The 22,244-nt window shown below is 37.0% G+C and overlaps 1 protein-coding gene across 4 annotated transcripts in view; it reads right to left on the bottom strand.

The window, feature by feature from the left end:
- CTNNA2 (catenin alpha 2) overlaps nt 1–22,244 on the bottom strand; it is a 953,020-nt gene that overhangs the window by 858,633 nt on the left and 72,143 nt on the right. The gene's annotated exons all lie outside the window — the stretch shown is intronic.

Raw genomic sequence — 22,244 nt, 5'->3', positions numbered from 1 at the left:
TTTTTACCGGCTTCATAAGAATATGGCTGCTGTGGTTTATTTTCACTGACATTTGCCCTGATTAGCAGACTCAGGATTTCATTGGAGATTATCAAGAAAGCTAGTCCACAGGAAAGTTCCAAATGCTGTTGTTTCTGCTATTTTACTCTAAATCCAAGAGCAAACAAAGGGATTGGTCAAAGTCACAATTGATGTCCAGTCAGTTTATAGGGCAAGCGATAACACCAGAAGGAAAAAAGTATTGAATAAATGTGAACTAAGATGATGAATTCAAGCAGAACCAATACTTAAGAGGTAGGGAATGTAACACTGGGAGCTGTCATACTTAGCTCTCTTTGATTGCTAAATAATTAGATACAGTGAATTAAAGAATGACTCTGTAAGGACATTTAAGTACAAACACTAGACCAAAAAAAAAAAAAAAAAAAGGTAACATCATTAAGACTAAGACTGTCGGATAACGGTAGTTAGCTGTGAAATTTGTATGTAGCCCATAACACATTAGTCTTTTCAGTTCCACCCACAATGAAGCAACCATCAGAAGAAAGACAGCCTGTCATAAAAGTAACTTTCTTAAAGTAAAAGAGTGTTCTCTCTCTTTTTTTTTTTTTTAAGATTTTATTTATTTGACAGAGAGAGAGAGTATAAGCAGAGGGAGCGAAAGGCAGAAGAAGAGGGAGAAGCAGTCTGTGATTACAGGACCCTGGGATCATGACCTGAGCCCAAGGCAGACACTTCACCATCTGAGCCACCCAGGCGCCCCAGGAGTGTTCTCCATAATAAGGATATACTGTAACACATTAACACACTACTCTTCCAGGAACCTCAACTCCCCCAAACAGCCAATACCTGGAAATAAGCACAAAAGCCCCCTAAGCAAATACTGCAAACACCTTAAAAATCTTGATTTATGCTAGGCTCATTATCAGAGGCAAATACTCTATTTTCACTGATATCTCATTTATTCTCATTTTATATGCAATTCTGAAAAGTTTTGTGATCTATTTTTTTAGTCTTCTCAAATTAGAAACAACAGAGAGGGGAAGGAGCTGTTAACTTTGGGTATATTGACAACTTGGGGGATTAGAAGCTGATAGTGAAGCTGTCAAAATAGCAAAATGACTGTATCATCCACTCATTTTCTGTAATGGTAAACACATTTCAATTTTTCTGCTATCTCATGCTGCATTACTGTATAAACAGAGTTTAGGTATGCTCACAATAACAAGTATAAAGTGTTACTTATATGGAAAAAAGAAAAAGCCATGGACTATTAACAGGAAGTTCCTAAGAAAAATGTGTTTACATACAAATGAAGCAAATCAGTTCAGTCCTCTTTTAGTTGAAGCGCTCGTTTTTCATGAGTGGAAGACCATGATGGGATGAAAGAGAAAAATAGAGGGTAAGTGGTAGGGCTCCATAAATGCTCATGTCTTTTTTTTTTTTTTTTTTTTTTTTAAAGATTTTATTTATTTATGTGACAGAGAGACAGCCAGCGAGAGAGGGAACACAGCAGGGGGAGTGGGAGAGGAAGAAGCAGGCTCCCAGCGGAGGAGCCCGACGTGGGACTCGAGCCCCACGTGGGACTCGATCCCGGATCGCCAGGATCACGCCCTGAGCCGAAGGCAGACGCCTCAACGACTGCGCCACCCAGGCGCCCCCATAAATGCTCATGTCTTAATCAGTTTAGAATAAAGAAACAATTGTCAACCCTCACCGTTGTTATTCAGTGTTTTATTAGAAGACAGTGTCAACAAATTGGATAAAAAAAAGAGATATAAATGTTAGACAGGAAAACAGTAAATTACGCTATTACCTCTACAGAATATGACCACACCAATAAAATGCAAAAGAATTCAAAAACAGACTAATAGAATTACTATAAGAGCAAAGAACAAGGTGGCTAAATACTGGATAAACAATAAAAAATCTAACATAACAGAACTAACCAGTAAAAAAAAATGTAGTTTTAGAGGCACCTGGTTGGCTTAGTTAAGTGTCTGACCCTTGGTTGTGGGGCCTGACTCAAGTCATGGCTTCATTGGTGGTAGGATAGAACTGTGTGGGCTCTGCACTCAGCGGGAGTTGGCTTGAATATTTTCTCTCTCTTCTCTCCCCCCCACTTGCACAAGCACTCTCTCTCAAATAAATAAATAAATAAATAAATAAATAAATCTTTTTTTAAATGTAGTTTTAAATACCCTATTTACAATAACCATAAATTGATATTATCAGAGATAACCATAACATAAAAAGTAGATGGAGAAAAAGATACAAATTTTAATGAAGAACATAAAAGGTAACTTGAATAATAGTGAGACATACCATATTCTTGGATGGGAAGACAAAAATCTTAAAATGTCATTTCTTCCCATATTATTCTACAAGTAGCATTCCAGATAGTTAGTTACACAGTAAATCAGCAAGAAAGCCAAGACAATTTCTCTTCATTCAGTTCATTTCCCTTTCCAATTGCAAAGTTAAAAAGCTTTTAGTAAATTAGAGAAAGGTCATTTAGGGTGCAGGACTCTTGCTGCTCACTTCTTGGCCAGTGTATCACATGTTTAGAATGGAAACAACAAAAGTAGTTTAAGTTTAACAGTACATGAGAAGGTGGAGGCTATCCTTTTAAGGATAAACTACTCTTGGGAATTCTCAGGCTAGCCACACTATGTAACTCCCTGATTCAGTTCCCCTCTGCTAGATGAGCACATTCTCCTTCCTCCCGGAAGAATCTACAGCACTCTACACTATTACACATTTTCCTTTTCTCCCACTTGAAGCTGTCGTTTTCACCTTGATGTTACATATTTTTATTCTTCTTGACCTATACCTATATTTACACTTAAAATTGTGAAAGGTAATGCCCATTTACATCGGTTCTATTCTGGTATTTTACAGATGAAGAAATTAGGCTTAGAGATGCATCATAGGTAGGAAAAATAACTTCCTTAAATTCATATGGCTCAAGAAAAACTAAAGGCTAAATTATTCCTGTGCCCGATGCTATATCTTGAGAACTTTAGAACTTAGTAGTTTCTTCTAGGTTTACTGTCTAACTGAATGAGAGGCTGTTAAAGGATAAAATAATCTTAAAATATGTTTATTCTTCATATTTGTCTCCCTATTTTCTACATGTGTTATCTGTATCCTACTGTTATCTTTACATTCAATGCCATTATTTAGATATCTTAATGTAATAATGTACTTATCAATGTTAGGGAAACATTAACCAGTGGTTTTTTCCTACCTTTCTGCAATGAGTTATAACATCTGATGTATTCAAGGGTCTCAAGCTGAATAAACATATCAGGGATCTTTGTATCAGTTGAGTGTGAAGGATGGACAAAAGTGTCCTAAATTTATTATAACTAACAAAATGAGAGAGCTTAGGGTTTCCATAAAACTATATTCTCCTATGAATAAAATAAAGAAGAATAAAGGAATTTGTTGCTTAGTCATGAAGAACTGAGATATGCTAAAGAGCAAGAATCAGAAAGTTTTTAATGAAGACAACCAATACTTAGCCTCACAGATACATCTACCACCTCTCCAGTAAGTTAGGGAGTATCCAAACTATCAATGCCAGGCAACAATGCATGGGGCTTCCATGTAAGAATGTAATAGAATCCATGACTGGATGCGTTGGAGAGGTCAGAGCAGCAGGGACACATTCTGATCAAAAGGTGGTAGTCAAAGAGGCAGCTCAGTGATCTCTGAGGCTACAGGTATCTATGCCTAAGGTTCAATATTCAGACTGGCACTAGGTCTTGGGTAGACAGTACTTACAGACTATTAAGTGTCTAGGGCAGTCTTTTAAGAGATGGCTATTCTGTGGAAATTCCTGGTTGAATGTTATGTTTCCTCCTACCCTAACTAGCCACTCTTTAATGCCTGCACCAACTTGCACCCAAGCCTAGAGTCATATAAGATCCAAATCTCTTCTTTCCTTTCTAACAATTTGTGAGTACATCTTTTGTGCAGAGGAAGGAAGGAAGGAAGGAAGGAAGGAAGGAAGGAAGGAAGGAAGGAAGGAAAAGGAAAGGGAAGGGAAGGGAAGAGAAGAGAAGAGAAGAGAAGAGAAGAGAAGAGAAGAGAAAAAAGAAAAGAAAAGAAAAGAAAAGAAAAGAAAAGAAAAGAAAAAAAGAAAAGAAAAGAAAAGAAAAGAAAAGAAAAGAAAAGAGTTCCATCCAGCAACAGAGACTAGGCGTAATAGCATGAATATTGACATATATAGAATTGAAATGATGTTTCCAAGGCAGTAAGGAGACCAGACCTACTTGAGAAAAGGCTGTATATGAATGATACAGGAAGTAAAGTTAGAAAGATGTGGTGGAACAAACTTTGATGGAAGCCAAGCCAAAGAGTTTAGATTGTATTAGTCACTGCCAATTTTTTTAGCATATATTTAAAGTGTTCATTTTTCTCTTTCTATTCATTTCTCAGCCCACTAAATTTTGCTTTTATTCCCACACCTTCTGTAGCAAAGTCCTCTTAAAACTGATCTCTCACTAAAGTAATCAATAAGTTGCCAAAATCTAATTATTTTTTATCACATCATACCACTCTGCCACATTTAGTGCTATTGACTCAATTTTCCTTCCTTCGGGAAATGTCTCTTGGCTAATTCTCTTAGCAATAATCTTCTCCAAACTCCTATAGCTTTAAAAAGGACATTATCATCTAACTTACCTCTCTCTGTACCTATCTTCACCTCCCTCCCTCCTATGCTAGGAAAGGCACTCTGCTACCATCACTACTTTAGCTGGTCTTCTGAACACATCCTCCAGAACTCTGTTTCATTAACCATGCCAGCTTCTCTCTTAATCTTTCATATGCCCCTTTCTGTAGGCTCTTCAACCTTAGCTTAGAAGGATACTAACAATTCTCTAGTTCTACCTCCAATATTTCTTCAATGTCCCTGCCTCTCATTAGAGAAGAGAAGAATATTTCAGCGCATAGATGAAGGTATGGTGGTCAAAGGTCCTAAAATCTTAACATAATGATGGTCCCAATGGACCCTGGCCAATGGAAAACATTAGCAATAGCCAGAGGATGGTGCACCATTGTTTTCAGGTGCATTGAAGGTATAATCTGAGTATAAAACCATGAAAGCCAGGCTGGTATAGACTGGCTAATCTAATGGTATAGACAGGCTAATCAACATCTAATGTCCTCAAAGTTGACCCTCCATTTCTGAGTAATAGCAATAATGCAGTGGCCAATATCATTTCATTCTTTACTTTTTCTTGCAATATGTTCGATTGTAAGACAATTTGTTTATCTAACCATGCATCTTCATGATCTCTACTTGATCAGTTCTATGCTTCCATGATCTAAAAGCTCAATAGACATGGAATACTTCCTTCTTTCCAAAACAACAGACCATAGTCAGGGCACCAAGACACTTTATATCATCAACTCTGTCACATCTGCCAAGAACCAGCAAGAGTAGTTTGTCTAAGCCTTAACCAATTGAAAGAGAACTCTGGAGACGTCACTGCCACCTCAGGCTAGTTAGAAATGTAGAATTTTAGGTCCCACTCCAGACCTACTAAAAGAGAATCTGCATTTTAACAAGATCCCTAAATAATTTATATGCACATTAAAATTTGAGAAACACTGAATTTTAGGACAACAATTCTTAGGCTTGATCATGTCTAAAAATCACCAACATGACTGATAGAAGACAAATTTATAGATCTTACAATGTTTCTGCTCAGGTAGGTCTGGGCTAGGGAATTCTACATTTATCACACAAAATTATGATATACATAAGGTTATGGACCTTACTTTCAGAAACAGTAGTCTAGTTGAAGTGAAAAAAAAAAAGTGAGAGAGGTGAAACAATGACAGGTGGGCACTTTCTCCTATTTTGAATGCCATGCCATAGTACTAGTCTTCAAAAATAGCTTATTGATGAAGTAAGCACCTGACTCTTGGCTAGAAGACAATCTCCTCTATTGTGCAATCACAAAGAACTTAGAAAAGTAAGATTATACAGATGTGGATGCTATGAATCAATCATTGGAGCTCTCCAGAAAAGCAATAAAACTGAACCAAGAGCTGGCAATAAAAATGGCAACTTGAGCCTTGTTTTGCTGGGTTTGTGCACCTTGCAGATGTGAGTAGTATAGTCTTTGTGAATTCTACCACTACATCTCTCTGAAGTCCTTCATTCATCATAAGTTTTCAGCTACAGTAAGAGACGGCTGTGATGACTGCTGTAACTTAAAAAAACAAGAGTTTTCTGAGACAAAATATTTGAAAACAAAATTATCAAAAACAAGTTATTTATTCCAGGAGCAACTGAAAATAAATGAAAAATTCCTAAAAGAAGAAAACCTGTCTAACTTAAGATAGAAGAAAGTTATATGCTCAAATGGTAATATATTTGATAACATGAAGCTTCTCCAGAGAAATCTTACATTAGGTTTTAAGAACTGCCAACTAGTCATAATGACATTTTCTTGAATTATTCCTTGATAACCTCGTTTATTCATTTAACAGTTATAGAGTAAGCATAAATATGGCTTATGTGTTTTCTTATAAAATATATGAAAAGACATATGCTCACCTTGTGGTATATGCTATTAGAAGTTATTTCCTATCACAGAATCTCCATGACATTTAAAGTATATGGATGTTGAAGAGGAAAAAAGATGGCGGAGGAGTAGGGGACCCTTTTTCAGCTGATCCCCCGAATCGACCTGGATATCTCCCAGGCCATCCTGAACACCAACGAAATCAGTCTGAGATGTAGGAGGATACATCTGGATCTCTACAAATGAACATCTCCAGCACTGAGTATTGAGGTACGAAGTGGGGAGCCATGAATCCGCGCACAGATATCAGAAGATAAATGGAAGAGGGAGGGAGCCGCTGCACTGGGGTGCCGGGAAGCAGTAGCCACTTGCACTGGGGAGCAGGCCAGACTCACGGACCAGTAGCAGCCAGGAAACCAGACTGAAACCGGGAGCTCAGGAGCGTGCACGCAACCAGACGGAAAACTGTAGCTCCAGAGTGTGCGCGAACCACACTGAAACCGGGAGCTCGGGAGCGTGCGTGGGAACCGGGCCACTGGTGGTGTTAGAAGCACAAAGGGCAGAGACCTGCTGGCCCTGGGAGCGAGGGCTGGGAGAGTGGCAGTGGGGCGTACAACCCAGGACACTGCAGAGTTTTTAGCAGCACCAACAGAAACAGAGATAAAGTGGCCAGGAGCGCTCAGTGGAGAGCAGACTGAGACCTCTCTGTTCTGAAACAGAGGCTTGGATATGGCCACTGTTGCTATAACTCTCAGAAGAGTCACAAAAACCTGCCAGGGAAAGCCGCCAGAGAACAAAAGCCCGGAAATAATGGTTCACATTGTGCCCATCCCCATCCCCCCTCGTAGGGGACAGGGTAACTCTACCCAAAGAGGGTTGCCTGAGTATCAGTGCGGCAGGCCCCTCCCCCAGAAGGCAGGCTGAAAAAACAAGAAGCCCACATCCCTAAGGTCCCTATAAAACAAATGCACATTGCTTGGGTCCTGGTCAATAATTTGGGCTCTGGGCATCCCCACCACCACTCCTCATCAGAATGTCAAGGAGGAGGAACCCCAACAAAGGAAAGAAACAGAGACTGTGGCCTTTACTGCAGAACTAATGGATATGGATATAATCAAATTGTCAGAAATGAAGTTCAGAGTAACAATGATCAAGATGATGTGTAGGCTTGAAAAAAATATTATCAAAAATACTAACAAGAATATAGAATCTCTAAGGGTGGAAATGAGAGCAAATCTGGCAGAAATTAAGAATGCTATGAATCAAATGCAGTCTAAACTGGATGCTCTGATGGCCAGGGTAAATGAGGCGGAAGAATGAATTAGTGAGATGGAAGATGAGATAATAGAAAAGAAGGAAAAAGTGGGAACTTGCCTTAAAAAAATCCAATTTCAAGAATGTAGAATATGGGAGATTACTGACTCAATGAAACATTCCAGTGTCAGAATCACCAGCATCCCCAAAGGGGTGGAGAAAGACAGAGGTCTAGAAGAGATATTTGAACAAATTGTAGCTGAGAACTTCCCTAATCTGGTGACGGAAACAAGCATTCATGTCCAAGAGGCAGAGAGGACCCCTCCCAAGATCAATGAGAACAGACCAACACCACGTCACATAATAGTACAATTCACAAATTTTAGATCCAAGGATAAAATCTTGAAAGTGGCAAGGGGGAAGAGAATCCTCACATATAGAGGGAGGAACATCAGAATAACATCAGACCTGTCTACAGAGACCTGGGAAGCCAGAAAAAGCTAGCAAGACATATTCAGAAAACTAAGTGAGAAGAACATACAGCCAAGCATCCTTTCTCCAGCAAGGCTGTCATTCAGATGGATGGAGAGACAAGGACCTTCCAAGACCGGCAGAAACTGAAAGAATATGTGACCACCAAGCCACCCCTACAAAAAATATTAAGGAGGGTTCTATAGAAGTAAAAAGACCCCAAGAGTGATACAGAACAGAAATTTACAATCTGTAGAAACAAAGACTTACAAAGACTTCACAGGTAGCATGACATCATTAAAATCATATCTCTCAATAATCACTCTCAATGTGAATGGCCTAAATGCTCCCATAAACCCCACAGGGTCGCAGATTGGATACAAAAACATGACCCATCCATATGCTGTCTACAAGAGACTCATCTTGAACCTAAAGATACATCCAGACTGAAAGTGAAGGGATGGAGAACCATTTTTCATGCCAAAGGACCTCAAAAGAAAGCTGGGGTAGCAATTCTTATATCAGACAGATTAGATTTTTAACTAACGACTGTAGTTAGAGATACAGAAGGGCACTATATTATTCTTAAAGGGTGTATCCAGCAAAAGGATCTAACAATTATAAATATCTATGCCCCCAACAGGGTACAGCTAGAAACACAAGCCAACTCTTAACCAGAATAAAGCGACATATAGATAATAATACGATAACAGTAGGGGAACTCAATACTCCGCTCTCAGCAACAGACAGATCACCTAAGCAGAAAATCAACAAAGAAACAAGAGTGTTGAATGACATACTGGACCAGATGGACCTCATAGATATATATAGAACACTACACCCTAGAACAACAGAATACTCATTCTTTTTGAATGCACATGGAACTTTCTCCAGAATACACCATATACTGGGTCACAAAACAGGTCTCAACCGATACCAAAAGACTGAGATTATTCCCTGCATTCTCAGACCACAATGCTTTGAAACTGGAACTCAATCGCAAGGAAATATATGGAAGAAACTCAAACACTTGGAAACTAAGAACTATCCTGCTCAAGAATGATTGGGTAAACCAGGGAATTAAAGAAGAACTTAAGCAATTTATGGAAACCAATGAGAACGAAAACACATCGGTCCAAAACCTATGGGAAACTGTAAAGGCGGTCCCAAGGGGAAAATACATAGCCATCCAAGACTCACTCAATGGATTAGAAAAAATCTAAAATGAAGTCTTTATTTTCTCACCTTAAGAAGCTGGAGCTGGAACAGAAGAACAGGCCTAACCCAGCACGAGAAGGCAGGTGATCAAGATTAGAGTGGAAATCAATGAATTAGAAACCAGGACCACAGTAGAGCAGATCAACAAAACTAGAAGCTGGTTCTTTGAAAGAATAAATAAGATCGATAAGCCACTGGCCCGACTTAGTCAAAAGAATAGAGAAAGGACCCAAATTGATAAAATTATGAAAGAAAGGGGAGAGATCAAGACCAACACCAAAGAAATAGAAACAATCATTAGAAACTATTATCAACAACTATATGCCAATAAATTAAACAACCTGGAAGAAATGGATGCCTTCCTGGAAACCTATAAACTACCAAGACTGAAACAGGAAGAAATTGATTATTTAAACAGACTGATTAATCATGAAGAGATTGAAGGAGTGATCAAAAGCCTTCCCAAAAACAAGACTTCAGGGCCCGATGGATTCCCTGGGGAATTCTACCAAACATTCAAAGAAGAAATAATACCTGTTCTCATGAAGCTGTTTCAAAAAATAGAAACAGAAGGAAAACTACCAAACTCATTCTATGAGGCCAGTATTACCTTGATCCCCACACCAGGCAAAGACCCCATCAAAAAGGAGAATTACAGACCGATATCCCTGATGAATATGGATGCCAAAATTCTCAACAAGATCCTAGCTAATAGGATCCAACAGTACATTAAAAGGATTATCCATCACAACTATGTGGGATTCATCCCTGGGATGCAAGGGTGGTTTAACATTCGCAAATTGATCAGTGTGATAGATCACATTAATAAGAGAAGAGAGAAGAACCATATGATCCTTTCAATTGATGCAGAAAAATCATTTGGCAAAATACAGCATCCTTTCCTGATTAAAACCCTTCAGATTGTAGGGATGGGGGTACATTCCTCAATTTCATAAAAACTATCTATGAAAAGCCTACAGCAAATATCATTTTCAATGGGGAAAAGCTGAAAGCCTTTCCCTTAAGATCAGGAACACAACAAGGATGCCCACTCTCGCCATTATTTTTCAACATAGTACTAGAAGTCTTTGGAATAGCAATCAGACAACAAAAAAGAATAAAAGGTATTCAAATTGGCAAAGAAGAAGTCAAACTCTCTCTCTTCGCAGATGACATGATATTTTATATGGAAAACCCAAACACTCCACCCTCAAATTACTAGAACTCATAGAACAATTCAGCGATGTGGCAGGATACAAAATCGATGCCCAGAAATCAGCTGCATTTCTATACACGAACAATGAGACTGAAGAAAGAGAAATTAGGGAATCCATTCCATTTACAATAGCACCAAAAATCATACACTATCTCGGAATTAACTTAACCAGACAGGTAAAGGATCTCTACTCTAGAAACTACAGAACACTGATGAAAGACATTGAAGAAGACACAAAAAGATGGAAAAACATTCTATGCACATGGATCAGAAGAATAAACATAGTTAAAACGTCTATTCTATCCAGAGCAATCTACATGTTCAACACCATCCTGATCAAAATACCAACGACATTTTTCAAAGAACTGGATCAAACAATCCTAAAATTTGTGTGGAACCAGAAAAGACCCCGAATCACCAATGAAATGTTGAAAAAGAAAAACAAAGCTGGGGGCATCATGTTGCCTAATTTCAAGCTATACTACAAAGCTGTGATCACAAAGACAGCATGGTACTGGCACAAAAAAAACAGACACATAGACCAATGGAACAGAATAGAGAACCCAGAAATGGACCCTCAGCTCTATGGTCACTAATCATTGACAAAGCAGGAAAAAACATCTAGTGGAAAAAGGACAGTCCCTTCAATAAATGATGCTGGAAAAATTGGACAGCTATATACAAAAGAATGAAACTTGACCACTCTCTCACACCATACACAAAAATAAACTCCAAATGCATGAAAGACCTCGATGTAAGACAAGAATCCATTAAAATCATAGAGGAGAACATAGGCTGTAACCTCTTCAACATCGACCACAGCAACTTCTTTCATGACATGTCTCCAAAGGCAAGAGAAACAAAAGAAAAAATGAACTTGTGGGACTTCATCAAGAAAAAGTTTCTGCACCGCAAAGGAAACAGTCATCAAAACAAAGAGGCAACCCACAGAATGGGAGAAGATATTTGCAAATGAAACTATAAATAAAAGGCTGGTATTCAAGATCTATAAAGAACTTCTCAAACTCAATACATGAGAAACAATCAAATGAAAAAAATGGGCAGAAGATATGAACAGACACTTTTCCAATGAAGACATATAAATGGCTAACAGACACATGGAAAAATGTTCAAAATCATTAGCCATCAAGGAAATTCAAATCAAAACCACACTGAGATATCACCTTGTGCCAGTTAGAATGGCAAAAATGGACAAGGCAAGAAACAACAAATATTGTAGAGGATGTGGAGAAAGGAGAACCCTCTTAGTCTCTTGGTGGGAATGCAAGTTGGTACAGCCACTTTGGAAAACAGTGTGGAGGTCACTCAAAAAGTTAAAAATAGAGCTACCCTATGACCCAGCAATTGCACTACTGGGGATTTACCCCAAAGACACAGACGTAGTAAAGAGAAGGGCCATATGCACCCCAATGTCCATAGAAGCATCGTCCACAATAGCTAAATTGTGGAAGGAGCCACAATCTGTTGAGATGCCCTTCAACAGATGACTGGATAAAGAAGATGTGGTCCATATATAAAATGGAATATTACTCAGCCATCAGAAAGAATGATTACCCAACATTTGCAGCAACATGGACGGTACTGGAGGAGATTATGCTAAGTGAAATAAGTCAAGCAGAGAAAGACAATTATCATATGGTTTCACTCACGTATGGAACATAAGAAATAGCAGGGAGATTGATAGGAGAAGGAAGGGAAGAATGAAGGGGGTGTAAACAGAAGAGGGAATGAAGCATGAGAGACTGTGGACTCTGGGAAATGAACTGAGGGTTTCAGAGAGGAGGGGGTGGGGGAATGGGATAGGCTGGTGATGGGTATTAAGGAGGGCACGTATTGCAGGGAGCACTGGATGTTATATGCAAACAATGAATCATGGAACACTACATCAAAAACTAATGATGTACTGTATGGTGACTAACATAACATAATAAAAAATTAAAAGAAATAAAATAAAATTTAAAAAAAAATTAATAAAATAAAGTATATGGATGTTGTGCACATTGGACAGAAAGGAAGCTCAGCAAGGTGAGACTAGCTCTGGAGGAAAAGACATTGATAATACAAACTTATATTATAACTTCATAATGACTAAAGTAAGATTTCCATGTGTTAGAAACTATTACACTAGAATTTCTTGTTGAACTGATCTTTCTTCCCCAACACAACTCCATACCTCATTTTAGACAAAAAGAATTAAATCATAAAATGCACACAGTTACTGATAATTCCACAGCTTCAAAAGTCAGAATCAGAAATGACAGTCTTTTAATAATACACTAGCAACTTATAGAGGAATAAAATAGAGAATTATTCTGTCACTTTGCCTTTGAAATTTCCTCACGTTATCTGCTACTGACAATGTAGAATTCAGATACCTTTCCACTGATCCTGAGACCTGGAAACAAGCACTCTTAAACTTTGAAATAAGGATTTATTATTTAATCTGAAATAGATCTGAACTACTAGTAGTTAATTATTTCTATAAAGAAAGCCTATGTATAATGTATTCCCTTTAAATTATTATTTTTTTGTAGATTCACCACCAACTTTGTTTTTTTTTTTTTGAGAGAGAGAGAGAGCATGCACATGCAGCAGGGGAGGGACAAAGGGAGTGGGAGAGAGAGAATCTCAAGTAGGTTCCACGCCCAGCGTGGAGCCTGACACAGGGCTGGATCTCACAACCCTGAGATCAAGGCCTGAGCCAAATCAACATTTGGATGCGCAACCAACTGAGCCACCCAGGCACCTGACTCACCCTCAGCTTTTTTTTTTTTTTTAAGATTTTATTTATTTATTTGACAGAGAGAGAGAGAGAGAGAGAGAGCTCACAACCAGGGGGAGTAGCAGGCACAGACTCCCCACTAAGTAGGGAACCCAATGCGGGGCTTGATCCCAGGACTCTGGGATCATGACCTGTGCCGAAGGCAGATGCTTAACCAACTGAGCCACCCAGGCTTCCCAACACCCTCAACTTTCAAATAAAACTACAAGGCAAACCTTCGCTCAGTTGCTTTGATACACAGTTTCCAGAATCCAGAAATAAACCCCAAAACGGATATTCTATAATAAATATATGTAATATACATAAAGTATTATATATAAATATAATAATTTTTTTTCTAGGCTTAAGTGGCTGCAATTTATGAAGAGGTACAATTGAGTGCTGGATTATCTATTCATCTTACAGGAAAGAAGTGATTCAAACTTATTTCCTAGTAAGTATCTCAGTCGTCTCTGTAAGCCAAGATGAAACAGGGTAGCCTTCTCTTTAGATACATGTTCTTCATAAGAAACTCAATTTTCTTTCAAGGACATAAAGCTAACATTCTCCCCACTCTCTATTAAGACATGCTGCTTCATATTTAAGTAGGAGCTCCAAGGAGTTCTATTTCTCATAATCTCTGGGGAGTACGGTCTAGATTCACTGCCTCCCAAAACTTGTCTGAGAGAAACAGCACTTAGTTTGCTTGAAGGAAGTCCTGCCCATTCTCTCTCCACCAATAATAAAATCACAACCATTCTAGATTAAAGCTGAAAAGCAAAGGGAGAAATGGTATTACTCTGGAGACTGGTAGAAATGTTTTTACTACCTTAGGGTGGTATCACTTACCTCAGTGGAGTGACAGCACCAGGAGAGTTTAGGAAATCACTGTGTATACTGCAGGGTTTTTGATGTCATTCTCCATACTGTACAGAGAAATTTCTGTATGACTTTAGTACCAAGAATATTGCAGTTTCTCCTTACAAACTGGTTTGACCTTATGTTATGGACATTGATTGCATAATAAATTAATGCTTCCTTTTTGCATTGACTTCAAAAAGTTGAACTAAACTTGTTGTCCCTGCTAGAAGGCATATGATTTGATAATACTATTACCATATTAGTCTCAATCTTTGGTCTTATTTGTGCTTATATCTACCTTCCTTTTTTAAAAAAATCACTTTCCTTTAAGCTATATTAACCTTCTAGTATTTTATATATCCTGTAAAGTCTCCTTATATTTTTGCTTAAATATTGTATTCTGTCGATTATAAGATATGCATTTTCCCCCATACTTTTCTATACCTGAAATAAGGATGAGTTCTACAATTTATGTCATTTAAAAGATATATTTGATAGTATTTTATCTTTTTTATCTTAGAGGCACTTAAATATGTATCTTTTAATTTATGCCATCTTAGATTTGATAAAACATGATAAATCAAATAATCACAAGATCAAATTTATTAAAGGATCTACTTACAACCTCGGTTTTCCTAGAATCTGCACAACTTTCAATGTCTACTTACAGCCAATGAAAAATGAAGTTCAAAATTAAGACACTGAACAATGCCAGACATTCACTGAAAGAGCATCGCTTAGAGTTGGCGATTTAGTGAGTAAGAAGGCATTTCTGTTTTTAAACGCCCTAAATGTTTTAACCATCATTGTCCATCTGAGGAAATCCCATGTTTTGAATATCACTAAAAATAAAAAAAAAAAAATGACTAAACTATGTCCATGATTCACTACTTTGCATTTATGAAGGTTAAAATAAAATGAAACAAAATAAAACTAGCCTGTTCTAAGACAGTGTAGAAACAAATCTGAAACCAAAAGAAACAAAAAATATTTTTCAGTCCATGCTGTTAGTTAACAGATTCACCTGACTCAAACTTCCATTCTCTCTAAATCCATCAAGTCTTTTTACGGCAGTCTTTGATTGACAAAGGCCCTTGATTCTGGGGCACCTGGGTGGCTCACCTGGCTAAGCATCCAAATCTTGGTTTTGGCTCAGGTCATGATCTCATGGGTCATGGACTGAGCCCCCATCATGCTCCCCACTCAGCAGGGGAGTCTGTTGAAGATTCTCTCTCTCTGCCCCTCCCCCCACCCATTCTCACTCTCTCTCTCTCTCTCTCTCCAATAAAATAAATCTTTAAAAAACGAAAAACAAAGGCACTTGATTACATATTTTCCTTCTTTAAGATAGTAGACTCCAACAACGTACACACTCTACAGGGAATAATGGACAATCAGTGGGATGCAAGAAAAATATCAGAACTTTATATTTTTTTAAAGATTTTATTTATTTATTTGTCAGAGAGAGAGCGAGAGAACACAAGCAGGGAGAGTGGCAGGCAGAGCAGGCAGAGGGAGAAGCAGGCTGAGCAGGGAGCCCGATGCAGGACTCCATCCCAGGATCCTGGGATCGTGACCTGAGCCAAAGGCAGACACTTAACCGACTGAGCCACCCAGGAAACCTCTCCTCCTGCTCTTAATACTAGCTCTTTGTCCGCTACATATGAGGCTGAAGAAAAGACAATTTCCTTAGAGCTGCAAGTTCAATTATGTATTTACATCCATCATTACTAGTAATGAATCTCACCCCAGGTTTCCTGAGATATTAGCTAACGATGGTCTAAAGCAACTATGATTTGCAAAACTTTAAAAAAGTTAAGCCTACAGAATATTTAGCCATTTAGTTATATATATTTTTTTATTTATTTTTTTTATTATGGTTAATAGGGAAGACTGTTGGGTGCTACCAAGCCTATTTCTTTTTCCTCTGGTCACAAGATAACACTATTTCACAGCTTCCCTTGGAGTTGATATGGTCAGCTGAATTCTAGCCAACGGAATATGAGAACCAGCAGTGTGTGCTCTTCTCAGTCTGCTCTGCTAAAATTCTCCTCCATGTTTGTTCCCCCAAGAGGGCAATTTTGCAAACCAGGTTTTGAAGAAGATAAAGCCATAAGATAGAAGGAGCCAAAGTATCTTAAGTTTTCCCTTGGAGGAGAGTGACCCATGAAATAGAAAGACTCACTTGGAAATTATGTAATAAGATGAAAACTTCTACTATATTAAGTCTCTGAGATTTTGAGGTTTATCTGTTATAGCAGCTAATATTAACTACATCACTATAATACTTATAGTTCAAATAAAATATTGTTTTAACAGTTTATATCACTATTTAAAAATATCTATGATTATGTATATTTTATAATGTATTTAATATGTTAGTTCAGGAATGTGCACTTATTTAGAAAAGTAAATAGCATACACTATAAATATATGCATACACAGATACATACAAATATGTACATATATATTTTACTGTTTTTGGGTCTTATAACATTTCTACTATAACATTTGGTAGATAAAACTTTGGGTGCCAGTCTTCTGCTTCTCATGCAGTTTTTTACATACTTCTTTCTATGGATTGTGGGATACAAATTCCCATTTTCCATATAAGAAAGTTTAAAAGAGCCAAGCTCTTTTTTTTACAGTTCTGAGAAGCCACTCTTCCTATCAATTCAATGACCTAGGAATAATATGATTGCCACTTAATGGTATATTTCTCACTGCAGAAAACAATCAATATAGAAATTAAAATCACAAATCTAAAGTGTTACAAGTCAGCTTACAAAGAATTCTCAGGTTAAGATCCAAATACTGAATCAAAGAATTATTAAATATGAAATAAGAAGGGAGCCAATTAATGCCTTTAAAAAACTGTGACATTAGCATAGATATTGTTAAATAAGTCTATAGATACAGGTACATATAATCCTTAGTTATGTAACCTGCTGTGTTTGCAAAGACTCTCCTTAAATGCTCTTTGTTGACTTTACAAACTTTATTCTTACCTGATTTAAGGAGGAGGCAGGTATGATTCTGTGACCTGGGAGAACTTCACCTGATTATTTCTTTGAGCTCTTATTTAAAGAGATAAACTGCATTTGGTGGTGAATAACTGGAATACAGTTTTAAGACAAATATTTTTCCTCCTCCTTTTCAATTTGAAATCACTTTAAGGAATTACTGTCTAATGCTTGAAGATACCCCAAATGTAGGATATTTCCCTCAATACTTCCTGCCCCAATGCACCTTGTGGACTAGCAGCCAGATTTTCTACCTACTAAAATGCTCCCGCAAATGACACATCTTCTATTTCTGTCACTCACATACATCGTAAATTATCTCCTTTCTTCAGACCAAAATGATAAGTAAAACGCATGGTATAACTCACACAACACTCCCGCACAGACAGGTCTGGTGGTTAGACACAGCCACTACATCTCCCACTGTCACTGAACCCACACAATGGGTGTTTTGGGGGAGTATCGATCAGCTTGAATACTAGATACAGAAACACACATTAATGCGTTTAAGGAATCAGAAAAAGTTATTCAGAAATAGACCAACCAGGCACAGAAAACACTGGAGATGACAAGAAAGATAACAGGACTCCTGGGCTCAACACTTCTAATAAGGAAGTCTAAAAGCATCAACGAAAATCAAAGTTCCACACAGGTGATTTGATTACATTGTCAACATATTCTGTCTATTCTTATTTCATTTGCTAAAGTTAATATTTGTTCCTGAAGCAACTTTCAAAATTAATAATACCGAAACAAAGAAATCTTACAGTAACCTAAAAAAAACAAAACAAAACATGGACCAAGAGATTTTAGCATAAATCATGTTGATCTTCAGTTAGCAATAAAAAGAGGAGAATCAAATGATCAGCTATTCAGAAGCAATCAAACATGGTATTAATTTCTTTATTTTCACCTAATACTTTTAATGCATTTAAAGAAATTTCTCCAGCAGGAAAGTAGGAATATAAACCTCATCTCATGAAATAAAAATGATTTGTACATTTTCTCAAACTTCTTGTAGTAGCTATTAAATTTACATTCTCTTTCTCTCCTCCCCCTTTTTCTTGTGTGTGTGCATGTACACACACACACAAAGAAAATAAAATATGGGCTAGAATTCCTACCATGTTACCTTGACTTTTATAGTTTTATCATGTGACATATATTTTTTAAATACTGTATCAAATTCCAAGTCCTGGTAACTTCAGTATATTTAAAACATAAATTTCAAGCCATCTTTTGTAAACACTGATAAGGAGTTTCAGATTCTTGGAAAACCAAAAAATATAATAATTGGAATCAATACTAAAATGAACAAATACATAAAGCCATTAGTTTTTCTTGGAACAGAACCAACTTTAATAGTCTCATATAAAGGGAACAATATACCCAGGGCACTGGGGGATACATTTAACACAAAACCTACTGAGTTCTAGGGAAAAAAAAAAAAAAAAAAGTGTTTCCCCACTAGTACATTCAAAAAGTTTCTTCAAAAAACAAAAAGCAAAATAATCCCACCAAAATCTCATTTTTTCTGTTGTTGATTAGTTTCTAGAATCACAACAAATCATGATTAAGAATGCCACCTTGTTCTTTCTCAACAGAGCCCTAAATAAGTGCTCTCTAGATATGCCCAGCTTATTACTCACATAGCATATGTCAGGGAAAATGAGGAAATGAAAGTATCGTCCCTATGATTCAGAAAAGGGCACTTAAGTACTGAGAAATGTGCCTGCCAGAGGTCATAAAGCCCATTGAAGAAGAATAATTCTAGTTTTAATTTGTCTGACACTAGCAGTTATTCCCCTAAAATAATGCTTAACATATATTTGCCTCATTTTATATACAGTATAAATTTCTAAAAGCAAAATCCACTGTATTTAATCGCTGGAAAATAAATGCAGCTACACAATTTTATTATGGCATGCATGACATACCCTTTTTAAAAACGTTCTCTGGGTTTTCAAAGAAATAATTATATCATCTAATGACATTTTTTTGTATTTCCACATGTAAGTATTTGTTATTATTCTCCCATTAAACTAAAAATCACTAGTAAAATGCCAATGGCTTGAAAAAAAGCCACATTGACATTTCACTGTAGGGTCATCTCTTTATGGATAGAATGCCAGCCTTCCACTTGAATGCACTGCCATATTGTCTAGCTACATTTCTTAAGCATCACTTCTAAAAGGCTTCAAGGTTCTAGGGAATTGTTGATTAAATAAAGGGGAAAAGGAGCAGGCTGTAATTATCCTGTCAAGATTCTTCTTGTAAACCTTTATTTGGACAATTCACAAAACAGAAAGTAGCTCATTTCTCTTTAAAGACTGTATTAGCATTTTTGAAATTGCAGAATGGGGTCTACACAGTCAGTACTAAAACAATATTACAGAATGAAATGTCATCAAAAGACAGTGGCATGGGGTAGTGGAAAGAATACAGTTTTGGAGCATGCCATTTCTTTTTCAGGTAAGAAGTCACTGAATCTGAGACTCAGTTTCCTATTTTTAAAATTGAGGGTAATGACGTAGACCTCATAAGAATGAGGTGAGAGTTAAATATGATAGTTTATTTAACGTACTTATTAACAAAGGAGACGCTGCAAAAATATAATACTGAACACACAGCCATGTGGGGAAAGTCTTGGATGTGATGTCAGAACACTTGAACTTGAGCCCCAGACCAATCACTTATTAGCTTGTAATACTGAGGTCAATTAATTTCTTTGGACCTCTTTTTTTAGCTCTAAATTAAAAATTATCTCTAAGCTATTTTAAACTCACATTCCATATCCTAATAAAATAAAGTTCTTCACTTGTGTTTGATAAGCTTTATACATAAATATTTGAAATTTATTCCCTGTATCCACTGAGATAGACTAAATAAATGGGAGAATATTAATTTAACATTAATGCTGATCCTCAGGTGACCATTCCAGTCTTTTACCCAAGTATCCCAAGTATTGTATGAAATTTCTCATAACTTTCTTTAGCTATGCACCTTATTTTCTCATAAAATGTTTTTCTAAACTTCCAAACTGAATATACCTGTGGAATACCATTAAATGAGCTTAATTTCAGTCTAATTTTTCATTTTAAGCAATGCATAATTCACATTTTTCTTTACTTTTTTCACACAATGTAGAGAATAGTTCAACAATGTTTTAAATTAAATATTTACATTTCAAAAAATATATTTTTAGTAATGTGCTAGTGATTTTGAGGAGCCGAAGCTTTGCTGAGCCAGAAAGTCTTAAGCAGGTGTTTAATTGGACTAATTAAGCAACATGTAGTCACTTCCGGTTTTCCATTTGCTCTTTGTGAATGTAGATAAGCAACACAACTGATTGCCTAATTAGACTATTTAAAACCATCTCACTTTTTATAGCCAAGGAACTTTTTTAACCACAATTATAAACTCAAAACATAAAATGTGATCTGAAGTCTTACATATTTTTCTTCTTGTTCTCACCACTATTTTTTAATTTAATGTTTTTTCATATTACTTTAACAACATTAGTATAGGAGGTAAGAATAATAAAACGTTCCCATATATAAAGGACATAAAACACTATATGGTTACTGCTCTTACCATTTTTCTTAGCAAGAATAAGATGTATCTCTTGCCTGACTCACTCTGAAGAAAAATCAATATATTTAGTTGGCTGAAGGATCAAATCTGAAAGACGGGCCTCATTAGTACTATAACCACTTAAATCGACTAGCTATACACCTCTTGTGGTTATCAAACTTCAGATGGAGACGGGTAAAACATATTTTTCTTTTTCTCATCCTTCTCCTCATACCTGTAGACAAGAAGGATGTCCCAAAAGTTCAATTATAAATCACTAGACTACACAACAAATCCAAGTCCATTTTGGGTTCCTCAAGGTACCGTTTATATGTTCTTGAGTAATGTGTGTACAAATTCGGGAGAAATATACATATATATTTTCTCACTGTAATCTTCTGGCTAAATTTTATATGGCTTGTGTGCCTAAGCCCAGTCTCACTGTCCTATACTTGAAGACCCGCAGACTCAACGTCACCCGGAACATGGTGAAATCCCCAGGCAGCTGGATTCATATGCACTTTCTTAGCAATATCAGTGGCCTCTCATTATTCACTTACTGTGTTGCAACTGCTTCCTTCTGGACTAAAAGAGCATCTCCCAGGCAGCACAGTAGAAAGAGGAATGGTAAATGATGTGCTGTAAATCTATGGGTCGTAGAGACTTCGTAGAAAAGAACAGGAGAGAATCTCTATTAAGGAGAGGAGGTGTTTCATGATACAGTGCATTGACAAAAATAAAGAAAAAGGGAAGAAAGATGAAAAAAGAAATGAGAGAAGACAGTCTTTTATAGTAATTAAATGATTAGATTTTCTTAGATATCTAAAAAAGTATAGCTATGAGGTCCTAGGAGAAGGTCCTTGCCCAATGCCAAGTTTATGTTATCTATTTACTACTAACATAAGGATATTAGGAAAATATATATGAACAATCACCAACTGACCTTTCTGCCAGTAAGGAAAGGAATGTACATTCTTGGGGAACTTGCTCTGAAAAGCTTTGGGTATTTACAATGCCTTCTCAATCAATCTGCACAACCACACCGAAAAATCGTAGCAATCACACGCCAAAGAGACGTAACACCAGATGGATTCTTGCTAAAACATCACATGGAGGTCAGCAGCACAGCCAGGCGCTGCAGCCAGACCTGTCTCGGCTCATCATTCTAGCCTGATCATCCTTTATTTTACCTTTGAATAGCAAGATGGATTTTGACAATTTAGATAGAGATGTTTTCTTTTATGATATGAACGCAGATAAAATTCATATAAAGTGAGCATTATGGCATGCTAAATATGAAA

The sequence above is a fragment of the Ursus arctos genome, unplaced genomic scaffold (assembly GCF_023065955.2).
Source record: "Ursus arctos isolate Adak ecotype North America unplaced genomic scaffold, UrsArc2.0 scaffold_8, whole genome shotgun sequence".
NCBI lineage: Eukaryota > Metazoa > Chordata > Mammalia > Carnivora > Ursidae > Ursus > Ursus arctos.
This window is presented reverse-complemented; position numbering and strand designations above follow the sequence as displayed.